General features: G+C 44.9%; 4 non-coding genes and 1 pseudogene across 4 annotated transcripts; 3 read left to right on the forward strand and 2 right to left on the reverse strand.

Annotated features, from left to right (window-relative positions):
* The window catches only part of LOC140189847 (histone H2AX-like), an 836,563-nt pseudogene that overhangs the window by 226,252 nt on the left and 594,694 nt on the right, over positions 1-15,617 (forward strand).
* Positions 2,805-2,878, forward strand: trnat-agu (transfer RNA threonine (anticodon AGU)). Its single transcript has one exon. It is a non-coding gene; the product is annotated as a tRNA-Thr (tRNA).
* Positions 3,940-4,021, reverse strand: trnal-aag (transfer RNA leucine (anticodon AAG)). Its single transcript has one exon. It is a non-coding gene; the product is annotated as a tRNA-Leu (tRNA).
* On the forward strand, positions 12,390-12,471 carry trnal-aag (transfer RNA leucine (anticodon AAG)). The gene has a single exon. It is a non-coding gene; the product is annotated as a tRNA-Leu (tRNA).
* On the reverse strand, positions 13,065-13,138 carry trnat-agu (transfer RNA threonine (anticodon AGU)). Its single transcript has one exon. It is a non-coding gene; the product is annotated as a tRNA-Thr (tRNA).

Below are 15,617 nucleotides of genomic sequence, written 5' to 3' on the forward strand. Positions count from 1 at the left end.
CCCAGCACGAGAAACCCTTCTATCTGGTCACGGTTACAACGATGAGCATGCGCTGTCGAAATGGCGTCATTTTCTTCGCTCATCAGCAGAACGCTCTTCGGGGCCCGAGTACAGACGGTGGGGCTGAAAAAGATGGGTCAACCTCGGCAGATTTTAAACGCAGAGGCTTCTGGGTTCCAAGGTGGTCGATGTCTGCACCGTCCCGAATCAATATACTCAATAGAGCCTACAGTCCTGATGGAAAGGCTGCAGAACCTAGGTCTCTGTACTACCCTCTGCAAATGAATCCTCGACTTCCAAACCGGAAGACCACAATCGGTGTGGATTGGAAATAACATCTCCACCTAAATGGCAATCAACACTGGTGCGCCAGAGGGATGCGTGCTTAGCCTACTGCTCTAGTTCTCTACACCAATGACTTTAGGGCTGGGCAAAGCTCAAATGCCACCTATAAATTTGATGATGATACAAGCATTGTTGATAGAGTTTCAGGTGCTGATGAAAGGGTGTACAGGAGCGAGATAGTTGAGTGGTGTCGCTACACCAAGCTCGCACTCAACGTCAGCAAGACCGAAGAGCTGACTTCACAAAGGGTAAGACGAAGAAACACAAACCATATTGGGATCGGAAGTGGACAGAGTGAGCAATTTCAAGTTCCTGGGTGTCATTATCTCCGAGGACCTAACCTGGACGCTACAACACCGCCAGGAAGGAGAAATATGGGAATATTCTGGCTCATGATAAATGGATCGGTAATTCTAGTATTAAACCCCTGTAGAAATGTACCAAAGTGAGGAACCACCTCAATCTCCCACATCAGTGGGAAGAGATAGTTTTGTCACAATATCTACATGCTGATTATCAATTTCTCATCTCCCAGAAGTTATGACGAGTCCCAAGTAACTAATCTGTTTGGGTTAGTTTGAGCCCCGTGGTGGACAGATCACTGTCCATCAGGAATACCAGCCTCTCCCCCATGCATAATGTTGACCCTTCCTGTTGCCTCCAGAACGCAGCTAGCATTATCGAAGTCCCCCTACCACCCTAGACATCTTCTCTCCTTCCTGGGCAGCAGATACAAAAGCTTGTAAGCACGATCAACTCGGCTCAGTGGCAGCTTTTGCCATATTAAACGAATTCTTATATTTTCAGGATGAATTCTTCGCCTCAATACCCACCCTTCTATAATTGTAACAGTCACACTAGATCTTGCATTCAGTTTTTTTTTTTGTTGTCTCTTGTATTTCTTTAAAATACTTTTCTCTTAGGATAATTGACAATTGACTTGCCGCACTCAAGGATTAATCATACTAATAGAATGCACCCTGCAGGAAATGTTTTTATATTTCTCCCCGGGCAACTAAATCCACCAAACTGGGCTATGTTCTTCTGCTACTGACAACCAAAGGAGTTAGGTTTTGAAAGAATTCTCTTACTCTTCACAGATACTGCCTGATCTATCAAGTATTCCCTGCGGTGTTTATTTTCCCTTGCACGTTACTCGCACAGACTCCATACTTAGATGACTGCCTCGGTCTAATTCTCCACGGGAATGAGAGAATCGTAAACCGACACGAGCTTATCAGTTATATAAATGAAACAGAACATTATAGACGGTAATTTCATGTGGAGGTTGTACAATTCTGGGACTCATATCATTGGATGGCAGCTCCTAGCGGATACAATGTGAGTGGATCCCAGAATCAGACGGTTTAAGTGTCCGTACAGGTATCAGGACCTAAGCCAGTTATTGCTATGCATGTGTGCACGGTACCTTTGACAAATTCAAAAATTTTGCTCTGACACTCAGTAATATCACCGAAAAAAGTGAATCCATATATCTGACCCGAGATGTCTTGCCGTTCAATTTCTCCCCTATTGAGTCATGTTACGCGTTTCCCACTGGGAAAGGCCGAGCAAGGTATCCACTTGCTGGGCAATGTATTTCCCTCAAGCAGCGTATTGTCACTCTTCCTGCACACATTAACACCAAACCCAGTGTCATCAGGAACTCTGGGCAATTTTATTCCCTCATCCTATTGACAAAAAGACTCAACAACAATGCTCAGAATGGCCGACTTGTCCAACCTCCCTAAACGGTCACACCCGTTTACTGCATTTCTCTCTGTTTAATGCAAGCGAAAGCTTTATTCAATTTTCCTTACAAACATTTCTGCGCACATTAACCAGGGTCATCCTGCAATACGAAGTTACTCTACCCAATCATTCGGCCTTATCTATTCTGTTGGAAAATACCGAATAGATATGTCAGAGATTTTCTTTTCAATTCCTTTTTAAAAATTTGGTTATTCCGACTATTTCTTACGTCGTTGTCCTCTGATGGTTAAATGCCTCCAGGTCCAACTCTTGAATGGTTCTTCCCCAGCTTCAAAGTTGTGACTCATCCTCACAGCGCAGATGTTGCTTTAATCCTCCTTGCTTAAAGAGCCAGGACGATCACATTGCATGAAACCACCCGCCACATTGATTGAAGAAGTGCTTAAACTCATCAATTAACACGTGACGAAGCGGTGACAATCCTTCTGCACTTCTCATGAGGCTTCAGGGCTGGTGAATCGGTCACTGGCTCCCGGCTGCGTGTCTGTGAATTGAAGCAATGTTCCGAAAATTGTGAACTGTGGTGAGAATAGGAACCTATATTATGGATTTTGATGAGTCTCAATACGGTTTACTTTGTTTTATCTTATGGTGACAGTCTGAATCTGAAGCATTTCTCTCGCTAGCAGACGAAAAAGAGTTAGTGCAAGTGAACTATCATTATACCAGCTGCTGGACAACGCGAGGGTTCCGTGGCTTAACTGGTCAAAGCGCCTGTCTAGTAAACAGGAGATCCTGGGTTCAACTCCCAGCGGAACCTTTAAGTTATGAGTTGATTTACCATGTGAAGAAGACGGCTTTCAGCAAAGCACTGCAAATCACAAATTACCCTCTAACAGAGCACAATGCCTCAAAAAGGAGCGGAATAATGATACAGTGTATAAAATTCATCAACATTGTTACAGGTCTGATTGTTTATGTGTCTCAGAAACATAATGCCGGTTTCAAATAGATGACACTAGCTTGTTTTGCCCTGATATAGCATTTTTTCTGTTACAGTTTTTAAAGATTGTTTTACGCGAGCAATCTTTTACAAAATGCGGCCGTGATCTGCCTAATGAACTTACTACGGAGGTAGGGAGGGAGGGAGGGAGAGAGAGAGAGAGAGAGAGAGAGAGAGAGAGAGAGAGAGAGAGAGAGAGAGAGAGACAGAGAGAGAGAGAGAGACAGAGGCAGAGGCAGAGCCTGTGGTATGTCGAGTACAGGGTGAAACGCGAAGTCTTTGAGGTAACTGCAAGTCCGTGTCTTTACTGTTGCTTTGCTCACGCTTGAGTGCCCGGTGGCGGGTGCCCATGATCTTTTGCCGGTGGGGGAGGGGGGATTGCTGCTTGCTGTCACTTACGCGGGAGACGGAGGGGAGCTGGGGGTGGTACTTTTGGGGTTCTAACATTTAACCGTCGTTCATTTTTTAGGGCACTCCTCTGTTTTCGTGGATGGTTGCGAATAAAAAGCATTTCAGGATGTATATTGTATACATTAAATGTACCTTTGAAACCTTTGAAACTTGTCCTGGTCTTACTGAAAAACTGCGTTTCAAACCTCTCTTCAATTGAATTCCGACTAGTTCCATGCATTTTGTTTTCAAGAAACCGGCCAGACGGCGCTACAGAAATGAGCCAGAATACATATTGATGTTAATTACTTTTTCACCCACTACTTTCGATAAGTAGAAGCCACGAATCCCACCCACCCACAGATGCCCTAGCCAATCTGGAGTGTTCGGCAGACCCAGAGTAATACACTTGGCTATGACACCAATCGTAGTCATGATGATTTGCCATTCTTACATTTAGCTCTGCAAAACGTTTCGTGCACTCGCCATGGCAGTGGTGGGATTCGAACCCACGCCTCCTTGGAGACTGGAGCCTTAATCCAGCGCCTTAGACCGCTCGGCCACACTACCTCGCCCTCATCATTACACAGTAACGTGCCTTTCTTCACCATGGCCCCCTTCAAAGAGTTATGTCGTGGGCGGAAGCGTTGAAACATTCTCCCACACACCGTGCTTGAGGCTTCATTCATTTTCTATTTTTCCCAACCCAAAGCAGACCAAAGGGAACACGAGTACAGAGTTGTCTCTTCAAACTGCCGGAGGCAGCTAGATTTCAGTGAGAGTAATCTCAGCATACACATGTGATACTAGGGCTAAATATTCACACTTCCAGCGGATGCAAAGAGTAAAATCACTCCCTATCGACCTATCTTGTCACATTCAGCGACCCTTGCGCGTGTACTCCAAAATATTGCAAGGTTTTCATTCACATGAACTAATCCCAGCTTCTGTACCCAACATTTCAAATTAAAACACTCACATTGACAACGGTTCTCGAATATCTACACTCAGCCCTTTCTGGGATATTTAAAACCGTTCTGAAAATCACCACCACGAACCTCCAATGTGACTGAAACAGATTTTATGAAGTTGCTTTATGATTAACTTGTATTGACTTGCATCTGCACCGCACCAGAAATTGTTCCGCCAGCACTCTTCTGCCGGTTGCCCCCCAAGTCCGGGTTTTTAGTTTAAGGAACATCTTCAAACAGTGTTCATGCGGTGTGGAGATGCCAGGTGAACTGGGCACTTGAGTGATTGTGAGGCGACAAATTCCAGGTTGTTTCCTGAACCACAGGAAATGCAAACTTCTGTACAGTTCAGCAGGTTGTAGATTACCCAGCCCCGTCATTCAATTTCATCATGGCAGATCAGATTGTCTATCCAGTCCTCACTTCCACCGATCTTATCAACAGGCCGCTTTCTTTTTGCTAACAATTTATTTCCTGTCTTATGCATAATCGAGGACACTGTCTCCTCCGAACTTTTTTTCTCTGATCAGTTCCGCGGATGACATCGAGCTGAAAGAAATGCGATTAACTGATTGGTGTGTTGGTGAATGACTCGATTACTTAAAACCATGTCTTGCAGTGTTCGATTCTCCACTATCACATGACGTTATCTACCACTCGCATTCTGAATGTGTTTGTCGTTGTAACGGGTGCGGAGAAAATACCGTCTCTGGAAACAAAAACATTTTTACTCATTACTTGATCACTCGACAGTAGAAGGCCACCTTGCTTGCCATTGATTTACGAAACTCACTGGCAAAGTGTTTAGTGAAGAAAGATAAATTTACTGAAGAGAAAACTGCATTTTATGTGACATGAATTGGCCTTTCGCTGTACGGCTTTCCGTAGATAGTACCTAGAGCTCTTATGTGATTACACACCACAGATCTCGACCCCAGCAGTCTCTTAATCTTCTGATTCAGTATGGTTTGAGTTTGGGAAAATCTGTCCGATTTCGAAGCCATGTGCTCATCCACTCAGATCTTGATGCCTTCTTGATCTTCCCGAGGGTCTTCAACCAGGCGGGTTGAAAATGGAAAATAGAATAGTACAGCACTGTACAGGTCCTTCGGCCCACAATGTTGTGCCAGTCCTCAAACCCGGCCTCCCATATAATCCCCCACCTTAGATTCCTCCATATACCTGTCCAGTAGTCTCTTAAACTTCACTAGTGTATCTGCCTCCGCCACTGACTCAGGCAGTGCATTCCACGCACCAACCACTCTCTGAGTAAAAAAATCTTCCTCTAATATCCCCCTTGAACTTCCCACCCGTTACCTTAAAGCCATGTCCTCTTGTATTGAACAGTGGTGCCCTGGGGAAGAGGCGCTGGCTATCCACTCTATCTATTCCTCTTATTATCTTGTACACCTCTATCATGTCTCCTCTCATCCTCCTTCTCTCCAAAGAGTAAAGCCCTAGCTCCCTTAATCTCTGATCATAATGCATACTTTCTAAACCAGGCAACATCCTGGTAAATCTCCTCTGTACCCTGTCCAATGCTTCCACCTCCATCCTATAGTGAGGTGACCAGAACTGGACACAATACTCCAAGTGTGGCCTAACCAGAGTTTTATAGTGCTGCATCGTTACATCGCGACTCTTAAACTCTATCCCTCGACTTATGAAAGCTAACACCCCATAAGCTTTCTTAACTACCCTATCCACCTGTAAGGCAACTTTCAGGGATCTGTGGACATGTACCCCGAGATCCCTCTGCTCCTCCACACTACCAAGTATCCTGCCATTTACTTTGTACTCTGCCTTGGAGTTTTTCCTTCCAAGGTGTACCACCTAACACTTCTCCGGGTTGAACTCCATATGCCACTTCTCAGCCCACTTCTGCATCCTATCAATGTCTCTCTGCAATCTTTGACAATCCTCTACACTATCTACAACATCACCAACCTTTGTGTCGTCTGCAAACTTGCCAACCCACCCTTCTACTCCCACATCCGGGTCGCTAATAAAAAATCATGAAAAGTAGAGGTCCCAGAACAGATCCTTGTGGGATACCACTAGTCACAATCCTCCAATCTGAATGTACTCCCTCCACCACCACCCTCTGCCTTCTGCAGGCAAGCCAATTCTGAATCCACCTGGCCAAACTTTCCTGGATCCCATGCCTTCTAACTTTCTGAATAAGCCTACCGTGTAGAACCTTGCCAAATGCCTAACTAAAATCCATATAGATCACATCCACTGCACTACCCTCATCTATATGCCTAGTCACCTCCTCAAAGAACTATATCAGGCTTGTTAGATACGATCTGCCCTTCGCAAAGCCATGCTGACAGTCCCTGATCAGACCATGATTCTCTAAATGCCTATAGATCCTATTTCTCAGAATCTTTCCCAACAGCTTTCCCACCACAGACGTAAGGCTCACTGGTCTATAATTACCCGGACTATCTCTACTACCTTTTTTGAACAAGGGAACAACAGTCGCCTCCCTCTAGTCCTCCGGTACCATTCCCATGGACAAAGAGGACATAAAGATCCTAGCCAGGGTCTCAGCAATCTCTTCTCTCGCCTCGTGGAGCAGCCTGGGGAATATTCCGTCAGGCTCCGGGGATTTATCTGTCCTAATGTATTTTAACAACTCCAACACCTCCTCTCCCTTAATATCAGCATGCTCCAGAACATCAGCCTCACTCATATTGTCCTCACCATCATCAAGTTCCCTCTCATTGGTGAATACCGAAGAGAAGTATTCATTGAGGACCTCGTTCACTTCAACAGCATCCAGGCACATCTTACCACCTTTATCTCTAATCGGTCCTATCTTCACTCCTGTCTTCCTTTTTTTCTTCACATAATTGAAGAATGCCTTGGGGTTTTCCTTTACCCTACTCGCCAAGGCCTTCTCATGCCCCCTTCTTGCTCTTCTCAGCCCCCTCTTAAGCTCCTTTCTTGCTTCATTATATTTCTCAATAGACCCATCTGATCCTTGCTTCCTAAATCTCATGTATGCTGCCTTCTTCCTCCTGACTAGATTTTCCACCTCACTTGTCACCCATGGTTCCTTCACCCTACCATTCTTTATCTTCCTCACCGGGACAAATTTATCCCTTACATCCCGCAAGAGATCTCTAAACATCGACCACATTTCCATAGTACATTTCCCTGCAAAAAATTCATCCCAATTCACACCCGCAAGTTCTAGCCTTATTGTCTCATAATTTGCCTTTCCCCAATTAAAAAAATTCCTGTCCTCTTTGATTCTATCTTTTTCCATGATAATTATAAAGACCAGGGAGCGGTGGGCACTGTCCCCCAGATGCTCACTGACTGAGAGATCTGTGACCTGACCCGGTTCATTACCTAGTACTAGATCTAGTATGGCATTCCCCTTGGTCGGCCTGTCCACATACTGTGACAGGAATCCATCCTGGACACACTTAACAAATTCTGCCCCATCTAAACCCTCGGAACTAATCAGGTGCCAATCAATATTAGGGAAGTTAAAGTCACCCATGATAAGAACACTGTTATATTTGCACCTTTCCAAAATCTGCCTCCCAATCTGCTCCTCTGTATCTCTGCTGTTACCAGGGGCCTATAGAATACCTCCAATTAAGTAACTACTCGCTTCCTGTTCCTGACTTCCATCCATATTGACTCAAAAGAGGATCCTGCTACGCTACCCACACTTTCTGTAGCTGTAATAGTATCCCTGACAAATAATGTCACCCCTCCTCCCCTTTTTCCGACCTCTCTATCCCTTTTAAAGCACTGACATCCAGGAATATTGAGAATCCATTCCTGCCCTGGTGCCAGCCAAGTCTCTGTAATGGCCACTACATCATAATTCCATGTATGTATCCAAGCTCACAGTTCATCACCTTTGTTCCTGATGCTTCTAGCATTGAGGTACACACATTTCAGCCCTTCTACCTTACTGTCTTTACACCGTTTATTCTGCTTCTCTTTCCTCTATGCCTCACTGTACGTTAGATCTGGCTTTACTCCATGCCTTTCTTTCACTGCTCTATCGCTCTGAGTCCCATCCCCCTCGGAAATTAATTTAATCCCTCCCGAACCATGCTAGCAAACCTACCTGCAAGGATATTGCTCCCCCTCGAGTTCAGGTGCAACCCATCCAATCTGTTCAGGTCCCACCTTCCCCAGAAGAGATCCCAATGATCTAAAAAACTAAAACCCTGCTCCCTGCACCAACTCCTCAGTCACGCATTCAACTGCCATCTCCTCCAATTCATACCATCTCTGTCACGTAGCGCTGGCAGCTATCCTGAGAATGTCACCCTTGAGGTCCTGTTCTTCAGCCTTCTGCCTAATTCCCAAAACTCACACTTCAGGACCTCACCCCTCTTCCTGCCTATGTCGTTGGTCCCAACATGTATCATGACTTCTGGTTGCTTTCCCTCTCGTACCAGGATGTCGTGCACTCGGTCAGAGACATCCCGGACTCTGGCACCAGGGAGGCAACAAACCATGCGGATGTCCTTCTCACGTCCACAAAATCGTCTGTCTGCTCCCCTGAGGAAGGCAATCGGTGACAGCGGTGGTAGATTCATTCACATCCTAATATCAATGCCTAAATACGGTCTAGTACATCGATGACAGCAGTGCTGTAAAGCTTCATCCACACCGCTTGATCCTAACTTCACGGTCCTCATCACTGCTGCTGCCATCCTCAGTCTGTGATATTCTGCTGGGAGTAGAAGTACAGCTTGTTTTTCGGATGTGCCAAAGTGCAGGTGCGGCATAACACGGTAAGCATTTTCTATGATGGTGTAACAGTGATCGAGTGCTCAGCCCGTGCCATGCTGGTGATTGTTGGTCGGAGACTTTCTCAAATGACCTGGCTGAAGACCCTCGGGATGAATAAGAAGGTGTCACAGTGCGCTATCTAGTGATTGTTGATCGTGGTGCTCTGCTCTGCTAGTGCTTGCTTGACGACTGTCAGGGCTGGAATGTACATCAGTACTAGAATGTTGGCAAAGAAATTCCTTGGTAGGTAGAATGAATGGCATCTGATCAATGGCCGTTCTAGGTTTGAGGAACAAGTCTGAAACAGGGCTGTCACATCTGAGCATCATAATGAACGAATCATGAAGTAAACACCGTTAGCTCTGTCATTACTTGATGCTGCCGTCCTGTCCATTCAATGGATGTTGTAACCCTCGGGCTGGAGAGCTGTTTCCAGTGCGTAGGACTGGGACATGTTGCTGTAAAGCAGAATACACAACGGTCGGTGATGTCCCACTGATACTGCAATCTAGCTATGTCTGAGGTCTTCAGTTTTATATTCTAGATACGGCACTTTCACGCGGATGGCAGGGAAAACTTACTTCATTCTGCATCTCCTCAGCTTCGTATTAATCTGTATTATCTTCCTGTTTCAGCCTCGCTAGCACACTGTATGGGCATCAATCTGGAGATCTCCACCCTGGAGAAGCTGTCCCTTAATTTAGCATCTTACACCTTGAATTCACTTTGCAGGACCTCGTCACTCTTCTAACCCACGCCATTGATACCAACTGGACCACGACCTCTGGCTGCTCACCTTCCCCCTGAAGAATGTTATGGACTCGATCATGATGTCCCTGACCCCTCAACCTGGGAGGCAACATACCATCCGGAAACCTTGTTCTCGTCCATAGAACCTTCTGTCGGCTCTCCGAACAAATAAACCCTCTGTCACTGAAGGGTAAATAATACCCAGACTGCAAAGACATATTGATAATGGTCAGAGAAGTGTAAACTTTTATTTCGTCTTTTTCTTTTTTTTTCCTTTTATGTTCCTTTTCTTTCCCTTACAAAGCAATGCTAAAAGTAAATTTGCTAATAGTTGGGGATTTTAATGCTGCTCGGGCTAAGTGGGGTTATAGAGACACAAATGTGAATGGGACGGTGGTGGAAGACTTTCTGGAGGAAAAGTTTTTGATATCTTTGTATGATACTGTAAGTGTCGGTACTGCACCTTACGTTGGTCTGCAACCGCCAATAACATTACTAAACGGAGAAGAATCGCAAGCAACGGCGCGTGCGATCTCAAGCGCCGCAGAAATGTTGCGGCAGGATGCCTGGTTCATGGAGCAATTTGAGAATGTCATTCCAATCAGATGAATTAATTGGGGTTTCATGAGGAAAATGAAAATCCTCGCAAGCAGAAACAGTGACACATCGGTTCTTCTACGAATTCTACTGAGGAATTTGCTAGGAATCCCGCGCTCTGCAGTCAACGTGCAGGAAGTGGCATTGTGCTTTTAAGATTGTTAGGCCGAAAACCGCTCACAGGATCTTTCCCGGAACGGCGCGGATGCTGCGGTAGATCAGCGTCGCTCCGCCTTTTATCCGAGGTAAATGCCGCGCAACATTTTCTGATCAGACCGAAATTGCTGCTGCGTGAAAGAAAAGGGAGCGCAGGAAAGATTTTTTGTTGTTTCATAAATCGCAGGTTTCTTTTCAGGAAGTTCACTTTTTGCACTGAAGTCTGTGCCTGTGGGCTGTACAGCGCGATGCTAGCGTGTTGGCCTTCGACTGATGAGTGACCAAATATAAGTAAAAATGTTTTGTTTCCAGAGACTGCATTATCTCCGCACTCGGTACAATGATAACCACAGTCATTTCAAGTGGCTGATAACGTCGCCTGATGATGGAGAATCTTACAATCCAAGACATGGTTTGAAGTAATCGAGTCATTCACTCTTCACGCCAATCGGATGATCGCATTGTTTTCCCTGCGCATCGTGAACCGCGGTATTGGTCCGGAAAAATGCGGACGGAGTCCTCGATCATTGACAAGACGGGAAATAAATTATTAACAAAAAGTGTCATATTGATAAGATCGGTGGAAGTGAGCAGTTGGCTAGACAATCTGTTCAGCCACGACGTAATTGATTGCCAGAGCTTCCTGCTGATGTGCACAAATGTTTGCGTTTTTTCTGGTTCAGGAAAGAACCTGGGACTTGACGCCTCACAAACGTACGTGTGTAGCGGTGTGCTACACACAGCGCTAGAATAACCACACGGAGTCGGTGAGTTGGAGTTGCGATGAAAGAGATTTATTCAAACTTCGCGGCCTGCTTTAAAGCCTTCCCGTTCCTGCCCTCCCTGGGCGGGACTACTGTGCATATTCCCAGACCTTTTCCGCGGCGGGATTTTGCCGCTGCTCATGAAGATGTCCTGGCGCCCTTTTTGGAGCCGGCCCTCTGTCTGCGCGCGTTGTTGTGAGCCGGTTCGTGTGTGCTAGAAAGTGGGTCGCTACGTGTGTACAATTTACCTGGTACTTAGTCCCGTCATAAGCACTGTTTAAGGATGGTAATCTTGATTACTTTTCAAATTAAAAATTCTACTTTGGAGGGCAACGGGCAGTAGAGTGCTGATGGAACAGTTTCCGGCGCAGTGCAATTGCAAGTCAATACTATTTAATCAAACAACTTCAAAAGATCTGTTTCAGTCAAATTGGAGGTTTGTGGTGGTGAGTTTTAGAACGGCTTTAAATATCCCAGAAAGATCTGAGTATAGATATTGGAGAACCGTTGTCAATGTGAGTGTTTTAATTTGAAATGTTCGGGAATGGAAGCTGGGATTGTTCATGTGAATGAAAGGCTTGCAACATTTTGGAGTACATGTGCAAAGGTCGCTGAATGTGACAAGACAGGTCGACAGGGATTGAATTTACTCTTTGCATCGGCTGGAAATGTGAATATTTAACCCTAGTGTTCCATTTGTGTGTTGAGAATACTCGTACTGACATCTGGCTGCAATCCGACAGTTTGAAGAGGCAGCTCTGTACCAGCGTTCTCTCTGGTCTGTTTTTGGTTGGAAAAAAATGGAAAATTCATGAAACCTCAAGCACAGTGTGTGGGAGAATGTTTCAACGCCTACACCGATGGTATAAACTTTGAAGATTAACGTGGTCAACAAATCCAGGTCACTGTATAATGGTTAAAAAACATGGTAGTGTGGCCGAGCGGTCTAAGGCGCTGGATTAAGGCTCCAGTTTCGAAGGAGGCCTGGGTTCGAATCCCACCACTGCCAACGCGACTGCATGTGTTTGTTCTTTTCCGCCATGATTTTAGCTGCACTGAGTTCCTAAATAATTTGCAAAACTAAATGTTGCAGTAATAGTATCAAGGACAAGGATATTACTGTGGGACTGCAGAACACTCCAGATTGGGTAGAGTTCGTGGCCTCTGTTTATCAAACATAGCGGGTGTGAAATTATTTATCATATATACTTAAAAGTATTGAAAGTAACATCCAGCTCATTTCTTTAACGCCATCTTTCGGGTTTTTTGAAACATGCGGCGAACCATTCGGATATCAATAGGAAGGAGTTTTGAAACGCGGTGTGAAATCGTTTCTCAGTAAGAACAGGACAATTTCATAAAGCAGATCATGGCGGCAGTTTGTAAACCTTACACTTTAAAAACGCAATAGCAAGCTAGTCAGAAATGTAATATATTTGAACCGTCGTTCTGCACCGTTTTCGGGGAATTCTAAACACTATTATTGTTCCGTTCCATTTTGTGACATTGTGCTGTGTGAAAAGTAATTTATAGTGTAATTGTTTTAAGTGTAATTTTCCTCAAAGCCGCCGTCATCACACGGCAATTCACACCATAACTTAAAGGCTCCGCTGGGATTTGAACCCAGGATCTCCTGTTTACTAGACAGGCGCTTTGACCAGTTAAGCCACGGAACCCTCGCGTTGTCCAGCCGCTGTAATAATGACAGTTCACTTGCATTAACTCTTCTTCATCTGCTAGCGAGAGAAATGCTTCCGATTCAGACTGTCAAGATGGAATAAAACAAAGTAGACCGTATTGAGATACCCCAAAATAGTCTGCATGCATAATAAAGGTTCCTACTGTCACCACAGTTCACTTGTTTTCAGAACATTGCTCCAATTTACAGATAATCAGCCGGGAGGCAGCGGCAGATCCACCAGCCCCGAGACCTCACACGTGCGGAAGGACTATCGCCACTTAAACAGAGAGAACAGCAGTAAATGTGTGCTGACGGTTTGCAGAGTTTGAACAAATCCACTATACTGAGGATTGTTGCTAAGTTTTTTTGTCAATAGGAGGCTGAAGGAATAAAATTGCCCAGATTTCCTGATAACAGGTGTTAATGTGTGCTGGGAGGGTGGCAATACGCAGGGTAAAGGGAAATGCGTTGGACGGTAAATGGTTTTTAAAGAGCACCATGTGGGAAACTCGTAGCATTATTCAATAGGTGAGAAATTGAACGGCAGGACATCTCGGGTCAGATATATGGAATCAGTTCTTTCGGTGATATTACTGAGCCTCAGAGAAAACAATTCTGAATTTGTCAAAGGTACCGTACGCACATGCATGGCAATTTCCGTGTTAGGTCCCGATGCTTGTACGGAGACTTAAACCGCTTGATTCTGGGATCAACTCACATTGTATCCGCTAGGACCATGCTAAAGGTCTTGCTAATGTCCATGAAGACAACATCCGCTGCCTTGCTTTCATCACTTTCCTGGTAATTTCGTCAAAAGACTGTATACGATTGGTTAGACATGACCTGTCAAAGACGAAACTATGTTGAATAGCATTAATCAGACCCTGTATATCCAGATACTTATATTTCCAGCACCAAAACATTTGCCATCACTGACATCAAGCTCATCGGGCTATAACTTTTCCGCTCATTTTTAAAGCCTTTCTCAAGCAATGGAACAACATTAGTTGTCATTCAATCCCCCGGCAATTCACCTGTGGCTGAGAACGATTGAAGTATCTCTGCTAGGTCTCCTTCAATTTCTGCACCAGCTTCCCAAATGGTCAAAGGAGGTATCTTGTCTGGCCGTGGGGATTTATCCACACTAATTTTCTTCAAGACAGCAAGTACCTCCTCCTCTGCAATGTCTCCGGTGCAAACCACACTGCTGTTTTCCTCACATCTATAGGCTCCGTGTCTATCTGCTGAGGAAAGAAAGGAGCAAGAAGCCCTATAAAGTCTCCACCCACCTGTGACACCTCCATGCATAGAAGCCCACGCTGATCTTCAAGAGGACCAATTCTATATCTAGCTATCCTTCTGTTCTTAATATAGCTGTAGAAGCCATTGGGACTCTGAAAGTTTCAAAGATAAAAGTACATTTATCATGAAAGTATGTACACAGAATACAACTCAGAGATGTATCTTCCCGCAGGCAGCCACGCAAAAATAAACAGAAACACCGTGGAACTTGTTCAAAACAAAAATATATGGAACACCCAATGCGCGAAGTAAGATAACAAATCGCGCAAATGTCACATAGCACACAGAATCTTAATCATCAAACCAAGGAGTCCTTGAAGCGGTCTAGGAAGGTTCAGTTTAATTCAGTTCAGTTCTGTTTGGTGTTGTGTAGTTTGTTGATCGCAGGCTGCAGAGCCACTGAGCGTCAAAGCGCTCTGATCAAAGTTGCAAACAATAGCAATAAAAAGGAGAAACAATTAACAGATGTAACATCAACCAGGGAGGAGACCGCACAGATCAAACTTTGTCCAAGACTCAAGACTCTTGAATCTTCCCCCCTCCCCACCGCCCCGGCAGGCGCGACCGAGAGAGAGAAGACCGGTTAAATGATGTAGTCTGACGGCGCTGAACACACGCTTGCTTCCGCTCTCACCCTCGTCGATTTCAACCTTCCTCGACGCTTTAATTGACGGGATCGGCAAGTAGTCATAGTCATACTTTATTAATCCCAGGGGGAAATGGAGCAGATTTTAGGTCTGTGCTCTCTCGTTAGGCTGCGCACTCTGTTCTCAACCTCTCTAAATCCTCTCAGAGATACCAAAACAGCAGATCACTCAGTCGGTCCAAAAACACATGTTCAAACAATATATGTTGCACCGTTTCTTTTCAAGTGCACTCCATACAAAATCTGAACACACTTAGCAAACTCGATCACATGTAACCCTTTTACTGTATGGGAGTTCCAGGTAATATGTGGAGATTTTAAATCAGCCACTACCGCAGCCTCATTTTTCTTGCAACTGCCTGATAGCTGTGCACAAATTTACTCTTCTGACTATTAGGTGTTCTATAATATAATCCCATTAATCCTTTTTTTTATTCCTGTTCCATCTATTTAGCCTCAATGGATGAGATCTCCGGTCTGTCCTGTCTGAACACTGCAGTGTCATTTTCCCTCATCAGTAATTCTA

Source organism: Mobula birostris, chromosome 29 (genome assembly GCF_030028105.1).
Source record: "Mobula birostris isolate sMobBir1 chromosome 29, sMobBir1.hap1, whole genome shotgun sequence".
Taxonomy (NCBI): Eukaryota; Metazoa; Chordata; class Chondrichthyes; order Myliobatiformes; family Myliobatidae; genus Mobula; species Mobula birostris.